Source organism: Astatotilapia calliptera, chromosome 14 (genome assembly GCF_964374335.1).
Source record: "Astatotilapia calliptera chromosome 14, fAstCal68.1, whole genome shotgun sequence".
Classification (NCBI taxonomy): Eukaryota; Metazoa; Chordata; class Actinopteri; order Cichliformes; family Cichlidae; genus Astatotilapia; species Astatotilapia calliptera.
Window position 1 is genome coordinate 33576496 of NC_137435.1, and position 17651 is coordinate 33594146.

Below are 17651 nucleotides of genomic sequence, written 5' to 3' on the forward strand. Positions count from 1 at the left end.
ACAAAAAAAATTGAAAATCGCTTTTGTTTTGTTTACATATATTTCTACTTGGAGAAATTTAAGAGGTTTATCCCTCAAAACTTTAAATACAATAAAGTTGCAAAAAATAGTTTCCCACCACAGGAAATTTATTTTGAGTGTCTTCATAGTTTTATTTTGGAGATACAGCAATTTTTATATACTGCAGGAAAAACAAAAAACAATCCTATGATGCAAATTTGCAAAGAAAACAGCATGTGCATCATTTCACTGTGGGAAGTGTTACGAACAGCTGATAGGAACGGCAAAGCGTGTTTCTGGAATATTATGTTTTTGTTCCTGCAAGCGCTTTTTATGCAATTTTTGCAAAGCTATATGTGGAACGAAACCGTGACCGAGGACAAGCTGATGGCATCAGATGTAAGTACAACTCCTCCGGTTTCATATGCAAAACAAATTATTGCGCTAGCTTACACAGTTCAGGTTCTACAGGGATTTAACAATAGTTAGGCAAAACGGAGCTTACTGCTCTGACCGGCTTTAAAGGGTTAACAATGACTTTAAAAAATAATATAAAATAGTGTGCAACACCACTGAAGTTTTTTTTTTTTAACTCTCTTTTCAACCAACGGCAGTCACTCTCCAAATAACTTCTGCTTAGCTTTCCGAGCTTCCCTCGGGTCCTCTTAATCAGCGGTCTCCAACCTTTTTTGCGCCACGGACCGGTTTATGCCCGACAATATTTTCACGGACCGGCCTTTAAGGTGTCGCGGATAAATGAGGGAGGGGCTAATAATCGGCTCAGTCATTTTTAATGATCGTTGAAAGCCCAGATCGTAATCGTGATTAAAATTCGATTAATTGAGCAGCCCTACAGCACCCATTTAAAATCCATTTAAATACATAGTGCCCCATTTTCAGAGGCTCAAAACTAATGCAACAACTGAAAGACAGGCAGTTTCATGGCTCGTTCTCTCATTATTCCATAACAAAAAGCTTCAACGAGAAAAGTTTTTCACTAAAAGTCTTTAATGATGTCCAAAGATTCTTGGATGCAAGTTAATGAGTCCATTATTAGAATGAAAAACTAAAATAAACCTATCAGAGAAATGTAGCAAAAACTTAAGGAGTAGCCAAATCAGCAATGTGGTACATTCTTAAGAATGAATGCTTTGACCAACACAGCCACTACCATTACAAATTTTAAAGCCGTAAGTATCATCTTGCTATCCGGTCTGAGTGATGACGTGGTGAATCCTGCTTCCGGGTCCAAACTACTCTGCGTTTAATAAGACTTGTGTGTGTTTTTATATGTTTTAATGCTTTGTATGTTGTTTATTCTCAACAAGCCCCTGAAAACATTCAGTGATCACTTTCGGCCTCTCGGTTTTTATTACCGCTAATTAGGGCTGGGCCATATTATACCGTTCACGGTAATACCGGTATATTGTTAGGCAACGATAGGAAAATGAAATATCGCGATAGAATGGGAGTAAAACGCGCATGCGCAGTGCCTTTGTTTTCATACGCACATGGCCGATTGTTGAGTGAAACAGATGAACCAGAATTGGTTTGTAAAAATGGTGCAACTTCCGTGATGTGGAACTGGTTTGGTGTTTGTCCGTCAGATACACAACAAAGCACATTTTTTTGCAGAACATGCAAGCGGCCGTTGTTATTGTCGTATTTGTCGGACTAAGATGCTCTTAAATCTGGGAGTAATCTGGGTCCTAAACTCCGTATGCTTCAGGTCAAACAACACTGCAGCATCACTTAGAGTTAAAAACTGTCTAAATTCTTTCATCTTTAATAAAACGATCAGCATTGCTGCTTTACCAGGTGTAACTATAAAGTTTAACTTCCAGGCATCCATGAAAACAAAAGTTATTACATTTAACGGAGTTAGAAGTTAGCAGGAAGCTAGCGGAAGTTAGCTCGCTAGTTTCGCTAGTTACCTAAGCATGATATTGCATGTTCTGACTGAGAGATTTCTGAAAAAAATCAAACGTACAGCTCTGCTATCACTTCCAACATAAATGAAGACAGGAAACTAAACAGCAGTGACGTTTGTAGGGTTACTGAAGTTGGGCTAGCTGGTATATAATGATGTGCTACGTGATCGCTAGCGACACAGCTATGTTAGCATAACATAAACAGTGAAGCTGGAGGACGAACACTAACACTTTTCCACTTATAAAAGTTAACGTGAAGGTTCTTCATGGTTAGAGACAAATGCAATCGCATGGCAGGATGCTGTAAACGGACCAAACTTCAGTCAGGAGAACAACTGAGATAATCCATCCACAATACGAGGTTAGTCATTAATATACTGCAACAACATGGGAATAGAGCAGCTGCCAGAGAATTCAACATTAATGAATCAATGGTACAGAAGTGGAGGAAGCAAGAAGAATGAGTTTAATAAAGTTTGATTTATCTGACTGCTTTGTTTCGCTTAATGTGCCTTATAATCCCGTGCACCTTATGGTCCGAAAAATGCGTACTGCACACTGCAGTTTAATGTTGCAAAGCACCTCTTTTTAACTTCAGTGGATATTATACATGGTTATGCTCAGGATATGTCAGCCCATTTCTACTGGAAATGCCTTTTGGTTAAACTTTCAGCAAGGAATTTGCATTTGCACTGTTACATTTTTATAAAGCTTTAATGTACATAAAAACCAGCTTCTTGTTTAAGTGAAAATAAATGGAAGGTTGTCTTTTTGCACTAGTAATGTTGTGGAGTTGTATTTTGTCTCGCATCAATTATATCGTCGGTTATATCGTTATCGCAAATTTTCAAATATATATCGTGATAAATATTTTTGGCCATATCGCCCTGCTCTACCGCTAATCATTTTGAAGCTCAGCTTTTAAAACCTTACGATGTAACTACAGCTCAGCCCATGCAGCAGTATATTGATAACTAACCTCGTATTGTGGATGGATTATCTCAGTTGTTCTCCCGACTGAAGTTCAGTCTGTTTACAGCATCCTGCCATGCGATTGCATTTGTCCCGAACCTTCGGGAACCCTCATGTTAACTTTAATTGAGTGGGGGGGAGGGAAGTTAGTGTTTATCCTCCACCTTCACCGTTTATATTATACTAACATAGCTGTGTCGCTAGTGTTACACCCCGGCCTAGGCAACCGGCGTGCAACACAGGAAAAATAAAAATAAGGGGAAAAAAATGCCCCTACGCTCACTGCTCTTAAGGAGGGCGAACCAACAAAAAAAAAGACTAATACGGGCCTCCACAAAAATACCAAAACGAAAGTATCGACAACTATTTACATCAAAGCAAAATAAGACATTTATTTACATCAAAGCACCAAACTATTTACAACCGGGGGGAAAGATCGCCAACCTGACAAACTGAAACACAGGGCTTAAATACATAGAGGGAGCAATCAGGGAATGGACAACAGGAGGGAAACACAGCTGGGGCAAATCAGAACTGACGAGACAAGGAAGCGTAAACTGAACACACTGAGATAAGACAGACTTTCAAAGTAAAGCAGGAAACACATAACAGTTACGCCTAAAACAAAACACTGACAACACCGAATCGTAACACTAGCGATCATGTAGCACATCATTATATACCAGCTAGCCAAATTTCAGTAAACCTACAAATGTCCCTGCTGTTTACTTTCCTGTCTTCATTTATGTCGGAAGTGATAGCAGAGCTGTACGTCTTAATTTGTTTTATAAATCCCTCAGTCACAACATGGTATATTATATTTAGATGCAAACTAACTTCCTGCTAGGGCTGGGCGATATGAGTTTTTTCATATCACGATATGTTTTTTTCATTTCAGGCGATAACGATATCTATCACGATATAAGCCAAATAACTATGTTTGTAAGATTTAAATGTGCCGTTGCTCACAAGTAAAATGTGAAATAATCAGCAGCTTGTTTTTATTTAAATATTTATTTCCCATAATAAGTTCAACAGGGTAGATGTACTTAAGGAACATGAGACTTTTTCAGATAAATAAAGGCAAATATTGCAAACTACACAAAAGGCAGCCGCTAAAGCGTTTAAGTTTCAAACGAAACACTCAAACGAAACAGACTAAATTGTCAATTCCACTTAGAAACAAAATATTAATTCTAAAAATAAATCTTAGTTTGTTTTACAGAAGAACAGACAAAACTGACTAACTTTTGTCAATATCAAATAAACTGAGAACTAAAAGGAAATTCTCAATCTCTCCTTGTTGTATAGCTGAGCTTTTCAAACAGTTTTAACAGTTACTTTAGTCTGACAAAAGCCGAATGACGAATTAGCGCTTCCAGTCAGACACTGAGGCTACGTCCACACGTACACGGGTATTTTTGAAAACGGAGATTTTCCGTTTTCGTTTTAAAAAATAATCCCGTCCACACATAAAGGCAGAAATGAAGGAAAACACTGCTATGAACATGCCAAAGCAGCAGGTGGCGCTAGATTCCTAACCGTGCAGAAATGTTGGCCAATCAGAAGTCTAGAAGCCTCGGTGGGAAAAAGTAAACAAAGCTGGGGCATAGAAGCAGAACCGAGTCGTATGTGTGGACGGACAGTAACTGTGTGTATATGTAAGCATTTAAACACTGCAGAGAGTAGAATTAACAGTAACAGTATTGTAGAAATTCATTTCACCGAAACAATAACATGGCGCACAGTGTGACGCATGCACCAGTTCATTGTATTTCCAGACTTGCTTTCGGCACAATTTACAGTGCACGCTACTCTGTTTTTTGTCAGACTTGAAATAGCCTAAATACCTTCAAACTACGGAACTTCTATGGCTCTTCCGTTCGACAATCTCTCCGGCATTGGAACCATCATCTGTTTTCTCTTCGGTCACACTCGGTTGATTTTTCTAGTCGGCACACTCATTTCCTCCATTACGCGCTGGCTCAATTACCCGCTGGCTGCTTCCCAAACAAACACACGTGCGGCTTGGCACTTGTGCTGTACGTAACAAGTCACGCGACGTGACGCTGCGGCTGTGATTGGTTTGGCTCTGCGCTACTGAATTTGGATCGGCTGACCTTTTTTATTATTATTATTATTATTTTTTTTTTTTTAAGAGGACAAGAGCGGCGAGGTCTATCGCGATAGCTTAATTTCTCTATCGAGTAAAAGTTATATCGCGATACATATCGTTATCGTTCTATCGCCCAGCTCTACTTCCTGCCAACTTCTAACTCCGTTAAATTTCATCAAATCGGTTTTCGTGGATGCCTAGATGTTAAACTTAATTGTTACACCTGGTAGAGCAACAACACTGATCATTTTATTACAGACGAAAGGATTTAGACAGTTTTTAACTCTCAGCGATGGCGCAGTGATCGTTGGACTTAGGGACCTGCAGCAGAGTTTGGGCCCAGGCACGGCTAATGACATCAGACTTAAAGACTGGATATCAATGCTAAAGCGACATCAGTTGTTTACCTTCTCTAGCAGCCCAAACATGTCTGAGAGCGAGAGCTGCCTATCACTCAATGACTATAAAGAGAGCTAAATTCAGTATTATGAAAGTGGACTGGTTACAAGTGATTGGATGTCTTTCAAAGTACAACCCTTTGCAAAACAGGTAAGAAAATTATTCCCCGTAAAAAATAGTAACACACTAATGAAAACCAAGCTATGAAGCCAAGCAAAGATGCTATACTAGCAACCTGAGACCAAAAAGTAAGCAAATGAATCAACCAAGCATTGCCGGAAGACTGGGTATCTCCACCTTATATGACAGGACAAGCATGTGGTGGATGTAATAATAATAATAATAATAATAATAATAATAATGGATTGGATTTATATAGCGCTTTTCAAGGCACCCAAAGCACTTTACAATGCCACTATTCATTCACTCTCACATTCACACACTGCTGTAGCCACAGCTGCCCTGGGGCAGACTGACAGAAGCGAGGCTGCCATATTGTGCCATCTGCCCCTCTAGCCAACACCAGTAGGCGGGAGGGTAAAGTGTCTTGCCCAAGGACACAACGACCAGGACAGAGAGCCCGGGGACCTTCCCTTTTGTTTTATCAGTTTTTATATCCAAAAATATAATATAACATAATATATTCAAATAATATATGACAGCTGGGATAAGCTCCAGCATCCCCTGCGACCCTGAAAAGGATAAGCGGAAGCGAATGGATGGATATATTCAAATGGCTTTTTAACAGAAATAGCAAGGGTGTAACTGCAGGTTTCTCTCAAGAACAATACTGCCAGATTAGACTTTGGACAAATGATAGTCAAAATAAAAATCGTGCCTGAATGATAGGAAGAGAAAAGTATGGAGAAGGGGAGAAACAGCTATTGATCTGAAGCACACCACATCATCTGTCAGACAGGGTGGAGACATTTTACGGCATGGACACGTATGGCTGCCAGTGAAACTGGGCCACTAGTGTTTTTGATGACGTGACAACTGATAGAAGCAGCAGAATCAATTCTGAAGTGTACAAGACTATATTCTCTGCTCAGACTTAGACAGATGCTGCAAAATTGATTGGACAGTGCTTCACATTTCAGGTGGATAATGAGCCAAAAACATACTGCAAAAGCAACCCAAGAGTTTCTCAAGGCAAAGAACTGAAATATTCTTCAATGCCCAAGTTAGCCCCTTGATCTCAACCCAATAGTGCATGCTCTTCAGTTACTGAAAATACATACAGGAGGCAGGGACGCACAAACAACAACTGCAGGTGGCAAAAGAATAAATAAATAACATTGTCCAAATCACTGACTAGGCACCACTAAAGCAGTAAACAAGGTTAGAAACCATGAGGATTAAAAAGACTTACTTTATTGAGAGGGAAAGTCTGAACCACGTTCATCTGAACTCAGTGGCATGTAGAATGTTTTCCTGTCAGAAACTGACTGTTAACACAATAAGTATTTACATAGATAGTTGGACATAAAGGCCACTATCATGAAATGAGCACAGCTGGTGACCGCTCCACAACAATTTATACAGGTTTTGCTACACACTTATCCCATTGCCACAAGATTTACCATAGTCAGTGCACAGCTCCAAATGAAAAAGCCACAAGACTATCGACAAAGTTAAACATTGCATCTGGAGTTGGTTTACTCACACTCTGATAATCATATGCCTCTGCTTCAGCATATTGACAAAATGCATCCACCACCCTCCTGTTATCCCTTCAATTCTGTCTCAGTAAGCTGACAGCAGGCTGCTGTGTACGTCTGCACTTCTTGTACCAACATACACAAACACACCATTGCATAATACGTTATCCGAGGTGAGATGATTCACTGAGGCTGTGTATGTGGACTGTGGCCTTGTGCTGACCCAGCGGTTTGGGTACACTGTTTTGCATGCAGCAGTTAAAGAGAGACAGCACAGACCGCATATACTGCTACAGACAGGTAAGTGGGGTCAATCAGATAAATCTGGTAGTTTTGCATCTCTATATCAATAATGGAATCTTGATTATTTGGAAATCATGCACATATGAAAAGAGATCACAGACAGGAGCACTTTAAATGCAATTCAAATTAACTCATTCACTGCCAGCCATTGGCAGTGAATGAGTTAAACCCATTGACTCATTCACTGCCATTGACGGCTATAGACGTCAATGGCAGTGAATGAGTTAAAAACAGGAGGGATGGAATGAGTTGCCAAGTTTGGGGGCGTTCCTGACCCTAAAGCCCATCTCACAGGGCATTTTACAGCCTTCCTACACCACAGTTGGTTTCCCTTTGCCTGCAAAGGCAAAGAGAGCCAAATGGGGCTTGAATGCCTCAGGAGACTGTAGTCGCAGTGTTAGCAACAAAAGAGCTGCAGTCAACTATTGAAAGTGATCCACAGATCAAGACACATGCAGGCAAACTTAAGATCTTACTGCTTAATAGCAAAATAAATACTTTTTTTGGAAGTAATCAGTTGCAACTAGTGTTACACTGTTGGAAATAGTTTTTTTTTTGATGCACATGCCGTTTCTTTGCAGCAAGTTGGGAAAAGAAAAACTATAGCCAGCCGAAGATACAGTCTTTCACACAAGGCCCTTGTGAGAAAACGTCCCAGCGCCATAAACAAACCACAGGAGCCATCTCGCGTTACATTTGTAAAGGCATGATCCCTGTTTATGTAGTTGAGAAGGACAGCTTTCGTGACCTCGTCAAAGTCCATGATCCGAGGTACGTAAGCACTTCAGTAAAGTCAAGTTGCCTTGCTTGTATGACGCATGCCGGGCCAAAGTAGAGAAGGATGTTTGCAGTGTCGTGCATTATGCCTTGACGACTGACCTATGGATGAGCAGAGATACGCAGCCCTACATCAGCGTAACCATCCATTTCATTAACAAAGACTGCACCCTCTGCGCTCACTGTTTACAGACTGCGTACTTTCCCGATGACCACAGGTCAGGTGGTATATCGTGATATAAAATAATTCATATCGTGATAAATATGTTTTCCATATCGCCCAGCACTAGCTGAAACTAATGAAAGCCTGGCTCATAGACCGTTTCAAGACAGGAAAATAGAGACTACAGGATGATCATGACATCTCCAAAATAAAACCAGTAAACAAATATCCTAAGTAGCTGAACATTTGGGTGCAGCTCTACAAGAGTAATTTTCATTCATAGGAGTTTGTACTTCTATACACACACTGTGCCCAGCTTCTGTGAAAAGTACAGAAGCGTAGGTGGAAACTTTCTCCAAGAGGAGCTCTTTACACCACATCCTTCTTAGATGCGAAAGATAAACAGCCCTGGTATTTTGTCGCTCCCTCTACACACTCTGCTGAGAAAATCCTTGGTGTGCCTGGAGGGCTGGGTAAAAAAAAAAAAACCTAAATAGCACCAGGTACCACCAGGTGGCACGCAGTATTCTGATGTTCTAGTCATACATTCAGTGCCTGAAGTAAGAATGCAATGAGCAGGGTTTTCTCAATTGTTTTGCATGTTAAAGGAAACCTTTTGCTTAAAAGACGAAGAGGCTTTGCATCAATACAGTCTATTATCAGTGTCATGATAGAGACTGGGTGGACACTATTATTCAATAGCAGACAAAGGCCACAAACGACCCATCTGAAAGCCAGTGGTAGTCACAGCTGAACGTGGTGGGAAATGTTGCTGCTTTGCATACAGTCCCTGCTGTTCAATCACCCTTATCAGGACAGGGCAACAAAAGCAATAGGTGGATTTGTTTCTCCACCCCCAACCCCAGCCAACAAGAGTGGCTAAAGCCTTAGGGCAAATCCATCCAGCATTTGCCCTTTGGACTAAAGCCTCTCTGAAAACTGTTATCCTCCATCAGTAACACTTGTTAAGAAAAAAAAGAGAAAAAAAAATCATTTAAACTGCCTTTAAGAGCAACTAAACATGAGTGGGAGCAATTTAAAAGAGCCGTTCAATTTACTGTGAGCCACTCAAGTAATTAGATCCTATTACAAGAGTGCAAACACAGGGACACTGCCGGCCTTTTAAAATGACCTGCTGTCCCGTAAAGCCCAGGCTGGGCCCTGCTCAGCACTGGCTTGCTCTTAATGAGATTTCACAACATTAACATTCTACTGAGTCAGCATCAGACACACTGACTACAGCCTTGCTCTGCTGAAACAGCCTGGGCTCTGAGTGTACATCTTTACTACCGAGTGCAAGTCTCTGTTAAAGTGAGCGTGGGATGGAGGGATTAACCGGACAGATAAAAGTGGAATTCTGCTGGAATCCCTCCAGCAGGTACTGGAGAGACAGTATTCAATTTTTGTCTATGGAGGGAAAGTGTCTCCTAACAGTTTCAATCCATTTTTTTCCACTTATTAAAAAATTATGAGCATTGCAAGTGCTGCTTGAAAATTGGGTTACACACCCTTCTGTTGCGTTTTTATTTCAGCACAGTGCTCTTTCCTGACAATGTTTGAATTGGAAAGTATCCACATCGGTCATCAGAGGCTCTGTCACGTGTCCCACGTTTATATTTTACTTGGGACATCCATACAGATATTCTAACCACCATCAAAGCACATTTTAGCATTCTGTATAAGCTTGTGATAATGACGCCATCTATGATTGCCTGACTAGCACAACTGCTCCCTTACGGCAGAAATTGCGATTACTTTCTTGAATATTGTAATTCTTTAAAACAAACGTTCTAATACTATATGAACATTATATAAAATACAATTTAAAAAAAAGAAAATAACACAAAGACGACAAAAAAAAAAAAAAAAAAAAAAAAAAAAAGCCTGAGCCTGTGTCCTTGATGGTGATCGAGGACACAGGGTCTTTTAACATTAGACATGAGTTGGACACCGACCATAGAGTCCATCTCACAAAGACAACCACCAGTCTCTGCAAGCCTGCCATCACCACAGGATGTTTACACAAAGGGACTGACTGCCTCAGGGAGACCAGAAAGCTGACGGCTATCCTGTGTATAAGTGGATCATGAGACACTGAGCGATCTGGAGACAAATGCTGGAGTGGGAGATGAATTATCCCTCCACAGCACACTCTCACCTATGGAAACCCTGAGTTAACCAGAAATATACTGGTTAAACTCAAGGTTAACCAGTATATTTCTGGCAACCAACCGAGTCAAGTCCCTTTTGGCAAAGAGTCACATCACAGAAGATTTCCACTTGTTGGTGCAGACTGACTCAAGTGGATTTAAAGCCCCTTTTCCATTAGTACCTACTCAGATCGACTCACCTTGGATCGCCACAACTCTACTCCGATTGCAACGCGTCTGAGAGTCCCGCAACACTACAACAAAGGTGGACGTCTAGGCAAGAATATACCTGCTGCTCGGTGTATGAGCTTTTTATCAGACTCAGCGACCACAGCATTGTTTTTTTGTTGCATTTTCCCTTGTTGCCAGGTTAAAAAAATAAATTAATTAATTAAAAAAAAAGTGGTTTTTATGAATAAGTCACTCTCATAATTCATCAAGTGACACCACAGGCATGCAGTCTTAAGACATCACATTTTAGTACCTACTCGGATCTCTTGGAAGCCCGGGCGAGCAGGTACTAACAAAAGAACCAGGTACTGTGACCTAATGGAAAAACCTGAAAACCATAGAGAACCATGCCGAGTTGATCCAAGTAGGTCCAATAGAAAAGGGGATTTATTCTTGCCACATCCGCGAGTCCACTAGGGTACACTTTGATCCCTGTGAAGTAGAGCTGGGCGATAGAACGATAACGATATGTATCGCGATATAACTTTTACTCGATAGAGAAATTAAGCTATCGCGATAGACCTCGCCGCTCTTGTCCTCTTAAAAAAAAAAGAAAAAAGAAAAAAGGTCAGCCGATCCAAATTCAGTAGCGCAGAGCCAAACCGATCACAGCCGCAGCGTCACGTCGCGTGACTTGTTACGTACAGCACAAGTGCCAAGTGTTTGTTTGGGAAGCAGCCAGCGGGTAATTGAGCCAGCGCGTAATGGAGGAAATGAGTGTGCCGACTAGAAAAATCAACCGAGCGTGACCGAAGAGAAAACAGATGATGGTTCCAATGCCGGAGAGATTGTCGAACGGAAGAGCCAAAGAAGTTCTGTAGTGTGAAGGTATTTCGGCTATTTCAAGTCTGACAAAAAACAGAGTAGCGTGCACTGTAAATTGTGCCGAAAGCAAGTCTGGAAATACAATGAACTGGTGCATGCGTCACACTGTGCGCCACGTTATTGTTTCGGTGAAATGAATTTCTACAATACTGTTAATTCTACTCTCTGCAGTGTTTAAATGCTTACATATACACACAGTTACTGTCCCTCCACACATACGACTCGGTTCTGCTTCTATGCCCCAGCTTTGTTTACTTTTTCCCACCGAGGCTTCTAGACTTCTGATTGGCCAACATTTCTGCACGGTTAGGAATCTAGCGCCACCTGCTGCTTTGGCATGTTCATAGCAGCGTTTTCCTTCATTTCTGCCTTTATGTGTGGACGGGATTATTTTTTAAAACGAAAACGCAAAATCTCCGTTTTCAAAAATACCCGTGGACGTAGCCTCAGTGTCTGACTGGAAGCGCTAATTCGTCGTTCGGCTTTTGTCAGACTAAAGTAACTGTTAAAACTGTTTGAAAAGCTCAGCTATACAACAAGGAGAGATTGAGAATTTCCTTTTAGTTCTCAGTTTATTTGATATTGACAAAAGTTAGTCAGTTTTATCTGTTCTTCTGTAAAACAAACTAAGATTTATTTTTAGAATTAATATTTTGTTTCTAAGTGGAATTGACAATTTAGTCTGATTCGTTTGTTCTATTTTGAAACTTAAACGCTTTAGCGGCTGCCTTTTGTGTAGTTTGCAATATTTGCCTTTATTTATCTGAAAAAGTCTCATGTTCCTTAAGTACATCTACCCTGTTGAACTTATTATGGGAAATAAATATTTAAATAAAAACAAGCTGCTGATTATTTCACATTTTACTTGTGAGCAACGGCACATTTAAATCTTACAAATATAGTTATTTGGCTTATATCGTGATAGATATCGTTATCGCCTGAAATGAAAAAAACATATCGTGATATGAAAAAATCTCATATCGCCCAGCTCTACTGTGAAGTAAACGAGTATCCGTAAGCACAAGGGTTTGTCCAAACCACATTTTATGTTAAAAACTTTAAAATAACAGGGAGAGCTATACATGGTGTCTCAATGGTAACATCCTAGCAGCAAAGCGAGTTTGTTTAAAAAAAAAAAAAAACCCACAACAAATATTAAGAATAGATTTCCTGTCCACATCCTGAACAAAAAAGCAGATTGTCTCATTTTTAGAGACATTGGCAGGACAGGGTTTGTAACAGCCGGAGGAGACAGTAAAGCAAAATTTATGCTCTGTTCAAACTGTATATCAGATAACTGGAGACTCCAACTGCTGCACCAAATGACCTTGCCATTTTTAGGGCTCAGTCTTTCAATGTTTGGATCCAGACAAACCTTAGAAAGTTGTCCAAGTGTAACTCGTGGTTCAGACTGTAGAAATATCAGAAATGCTACGCCGAAGAATTTATGGTCTTTCTGTTATATGCAGATTATTGATGGAAAGCAGTAAATAAGAGCCAGAAAGGGTCTACTGCACCACTTCTGCATACGTCACAACGATCTATGGCTTGCATTAGATGTGGATAAATAAATGGCGGTAGTTGGTACCTTGGTGAACAAAAGACACATTCAGTATAGTCTGAAGGTGGAAAATTCATTTACCTATCACAATCTGAGTGGCATAACCTTATGATCAGTTTATCATAAAGATTTTACAAAACTAGTATGTGATGAGCAATTATGTTGCATTCGTGAACCTCATAGCAACAATTGGTGAGATTCCTATATGGGGGAAATGCACATCCAAAGACCCCACTCACTAAAAATCAATCCAGATCACTGATCATTAAGTAAGGTCTACTTGAGCAGGTTAAACTATGTCACAGAGGCGGTTTGTTATCACACACATACCCCACAGTCAGTGGGCTCTAATCAGCCATAAAAATCCAGAAGCTGAAGAAATACCAATTCCCTGCTTTTTAAATGCACGAAGTGGCTACTATCTTTTATATGACTGAAGATGACCCATAATATAAACTAAACATAAATCAGAACTCAACTGCTGACTTCTAACGCCATGTTTACATTTATGCATGGTCAAAGTGAGGTGAGCTGACGTCATGATAGCCACAGGGTCGAAATCCAGATGGCTGGAAGTGGAGTGCAGGGGTCATTAGCCCCTCTATTAGGAGAAGATAAGCTTGCCGTTGTACTGTATGGGAAGCTAGTTAACATTCACACCATGTTCAGTGCCGCCTCTGATGGAGCTGTGGAAAGTGCTTGCCTGTTGAAAGATTCTGGCTTTTGTTTATTACACTGTTGACAACTAAAAACACGATCCAACCAACCACCACAATGGTTTGCCTAGCTGCCACATCAGCCAGCTATGCTCTCCATCTTACCATCTGCTGTGGTCCACCCACACAAATCTCCCATAACACTTGATCTGGACAGTAGCCTGACAATACCCTGGAGGGCAAAGCAGATGGTGTGGTTACAGGCTAGGCGTTTAGCCTTGAATAGCAGGCAGGCTTAAGATTAAATGGCCACTGAATGGAGTCAAACAGCCTAGCTGCTATTGGTTGAAACACACTCTGCTACCTACCTTGTTTGCTCACATGGAAAACAGCCCGTTTCAGGAAAAAGAAGTTCACCAACTAGCGAAATTAAACCAATCAGGCAGCACACATGTGAAAACATCTCAAGACCTCAGGCATTCAGGTGGTGAAAACTGTGCTTAAAAAGTGCCTTTAAGCAGCTTATAAACACAAGGAAAACTAGTTTCATGCATGATCCTTTAAAACGGCAAAGAAATAAATTTTAAAAAATAGTTTGGTGTTGACACATTTTAGTCAACTACAATACAGATCGATTGACTTAATGCTGCAGCAATGTCATCTTAATGCATTCGGGCACGACTGACTCCCTACGAAGCCATTTAGATAAGTATACCAAGCCTATATACGCCAGCTGAAGCGCCAGTCCTAGCTGCTCAACAAGTTAGCCTTAAACATAACAATGACCGACCTGCTCTCAAAAAGCTTATGCCGAAATACTCAGAAAACACCTTTAAGTTTAGTTATTCTTTGTGTCGTCTGTCATCAAGGAGGGGAGCACGAAAACAAGACCGAACATTTAGTGAGTTCGGGAGAACGCTCCCGTCTCCGGGCTGTTCGTGAGAAGAAGGTAACGTCGCTTTCGCGAGCCTCAGAAATCAAACAGGCAAAGTTTGAGTTCGAGGAGTTTTCTGCTTCCCGCAATGCAAAGCGACGAGCGTCCTTTACAGACTCTGTAGTTTCTGACTGATAGAAAAAGAAAAACTAACTTACCACACACAGACCTCCGGCAAGCGCATCCAAAGCTGGAGGGTTTCGAGAAAGCCGACCCGACGAAAGAAAAAACTAAACCACCTCTCACGACGCCAAGTTTCCTCTTTCCTCAGTGAAAACGACTGCTCGGAATTAATACGTAGAATAACATGTAATAGTTACGGTAATGACTTTACGCTAAAGACAAACAAAAACCCACACAGACCTAATCCAACACGGTATACGTCCGTGTTGACGAAGTGAAAGGACGCCTTACGAACAGCGAGCGGCTTTCTTTGTTCCTCCTGCCTGCAGCGGCTGTTCCGCGGATATTATCGCCGTTCATGTGTCCCTGACAGCCGCTGATTGGCTGGAGGGTCGGGATCAAGAAAAGGTGACTAGCGTTAAGCTAGCAGCCCAGCAAAGCGTTTCCGGTCACGACGCCTGAAGAGAAACGCTTCACTTAAAAACGGCATTTTTTTAAAGCGAATTTGTGTCCAGTCTACAAGCATGGCGTTATAAGAACACGCACCGAACGACGTCGTGGAGTGTTTTTGTGAGCTTTTGTTGCCAAATGCTATTTTTTCCCTGAAGGTGTCTACATGTGTGCTTTTATTTTGTGTGTCGGCTTCTCCGCACTTCCTGTTACACTCTCGCTTTTAGAGCTGAGGCAGGGTGGAGACCACTTCATGCCTTACATAGTTTTACGCTGAGCTTAATCACAACGGCTCAGTACCTTTGCAGTGTATTAACGTGAACTTGGAGCACTGGTTCTACTTTTTGTTATGAAAAAGTATATAAGAAAATATTTCTATAATTGAGACTATGTCTTGGTGACACACACAATATGTAATCCAACCATTCCATAGAACATTTCCTGATCTTTTTTGTCTTTGATTAATGTTGCATACTTAAATAAATAACTTAAAGCTGACATTGTTTATGGATTTATCTAAAACTGTTGATTTATCCAAAACTAATGGCTCAGCAAGCTTATTTCTCACTTCTAATGCACCTTGCCACAAAAGCCAAACCAGTTCAGGTAATGACGATCACACTGGTTTGTTTGGATTTAGGTGTGGTGTGTGCTCACAGTAACCACTGTGACTCCACCTAATGTCAGTTCATATCAATATTAACTCCCTCTCCATCATCCCAGTCCAATTCCAGCTGTGCTCATCTCACCTGCAACGGTATTAAAAGCGTACGGAAACACGGGCAAGTAAGCCTCTGTGAGTAATAAAGGTTTGGATGAAATGAGGCTCATTGTAGAAAGTAGACCACCGGCTCCCTAAGCAGCTGGCCTCAAATCAATTCCGAAGAGGACCAGAGAATTGAAGCTGATGGGTTTAACACAGCCCAGATCACTCGCCTGTCAGTCAATAAAAATCAGCTGATTTTTTCCCCCCTTGCTCCTCTGCAGTGAGTCATTAAGGGAATAATTCAACATTGTCTGGTAAGCACGCTTCATTTTCTTTCTAGAAAAGTTAGTTGATGGGATCAATAACACCCCTCGTGTCTGTCTATTACATATGAAGCTGGAGTCAGGAGATGGTGTGCTTAACTTAGCCTGAAAGAAGCATGAAAATATCTACCTATCAATCTTCAAGCTGTCACCTTAGACAGTAAAACGCCTGTTACTCATAAAGTCAGAAAGTTGATGTACTTGAGGCAGAAGCAACTTCAACCGAACATGACTCATGCTGCATGCTGTGTGAGTGTGCAAGCAGTGAATTTCTACTCTTGTGTAAGAGCGTATCTATTGTCTATGAAAGAGGCTGTGAGAGTTGTGAAAGTTAGTGTGTGTGTGTGTGTGTGTGTGTGTGTGTGTGTGTGTGTGTGTGTGTGTGTGTGTGTGTCTCCCTGCTCTTCAGTGCTGACTTCAGAAGAAGCTGCCATGGCTCTTCTCACCAAGCACACACTGAATCCTCTGCGAGTCCTTTGACAGACACTTTACATGGGATGTTTTCATTCACTGCCTTTCATTATGTCGTCTCTGTCTCTCTACCTCCCAACATCTACACCCATCCTAATCTTTTTTGCCTACCATTCCCACTGGTTATCTGTCTCTATCCAGTCCTCATGTGTCACACCTTCATTGTGTCTGAGTTTTTTTAATCCCTCTGTGGACCAGGTTGTGTGGCCGACCGTAATTGGACAGTGTCCCTACAGCCGAAGTGGTGTCACAGAATCATCATGAGGATAGCTGCTTGTGAGAAAATAAATGGAAGTACTTTGCTCTGGTTTGGCTGTATTTCCCTTCACTTTACATTCACATATACAGTGATGTAAGTGTTTGTGTGTTTCAGACAGAAAGAAATGTCTCTAAATTTAACCTTGCCAGTCTGACTTTTAAGTCCACAGTCAACAGGCTGTGGCTGAATTACTGTCTCTGTAATTGTGTAATTGTCTGGGTCTTGCTGCCCACAGGATGAATCTGTACTGTCTATGGTGCTCCAGACACCAAATAAGTAGTTCTTCCTGAAAAATCTAAACAGATAACAACAGGTGTGTGTGTGTGTGTGTGTGTGTGTGTGTGTGTGTGTGTGTGTGTGTGTGTGTGTATGTGCATGTAAACATTACATTACAGTATTATCATTAAAAAAAACATTTAAAAATACAGGTGGTCTAAGCACTGTATGTACACCTGTATGATATGATACGCTGGCTAGGGCAAACCAAACTCTTGATTTATTAACACTCAAAACTGGTGAATAAGATCATAAAACCATTAGTAAAATATTTATTGAGTTAATCAATCAGTAGTAAACCAAGAATTCAAATACTTTAGTAATCTCAATTGCTTGAAAACTAGAGACCTCTCCCTCTGCTGGC

At 40.9% G+C, this 17651-nt stretch overlaps 1 protein-coding gene across 4 annotated transcripts in view; it reads right to left on the reverse strand.

The window, feature by feature from the left end:
- The window catches only part of LOC113037033 (SPRY domain-containing SOCS box protein 4), a 63016-nt gene extending 47840 nt beyond the window's left edge, over positions 1-15176 (reverse strand). For 2 of the 4 annotated variants that reach the window (XM_026193747.2, XM_026193745.2), the window contains exon 1: positions 14838-15176. The gene's annotated coding sequence lies outside the window, so the exon portion shown is untranslated. Of the gene's footprint in view, positions 1-7084; positions 7160-14837 lie in introns of those variants that run through there. The other 2 variants (XM_026193746.2, XM_080289100.1) reach the window with 2 other exon arrangements.
- Between the last annotated feature and the right edge of the window lie 2475 nt (positions 15177-17651).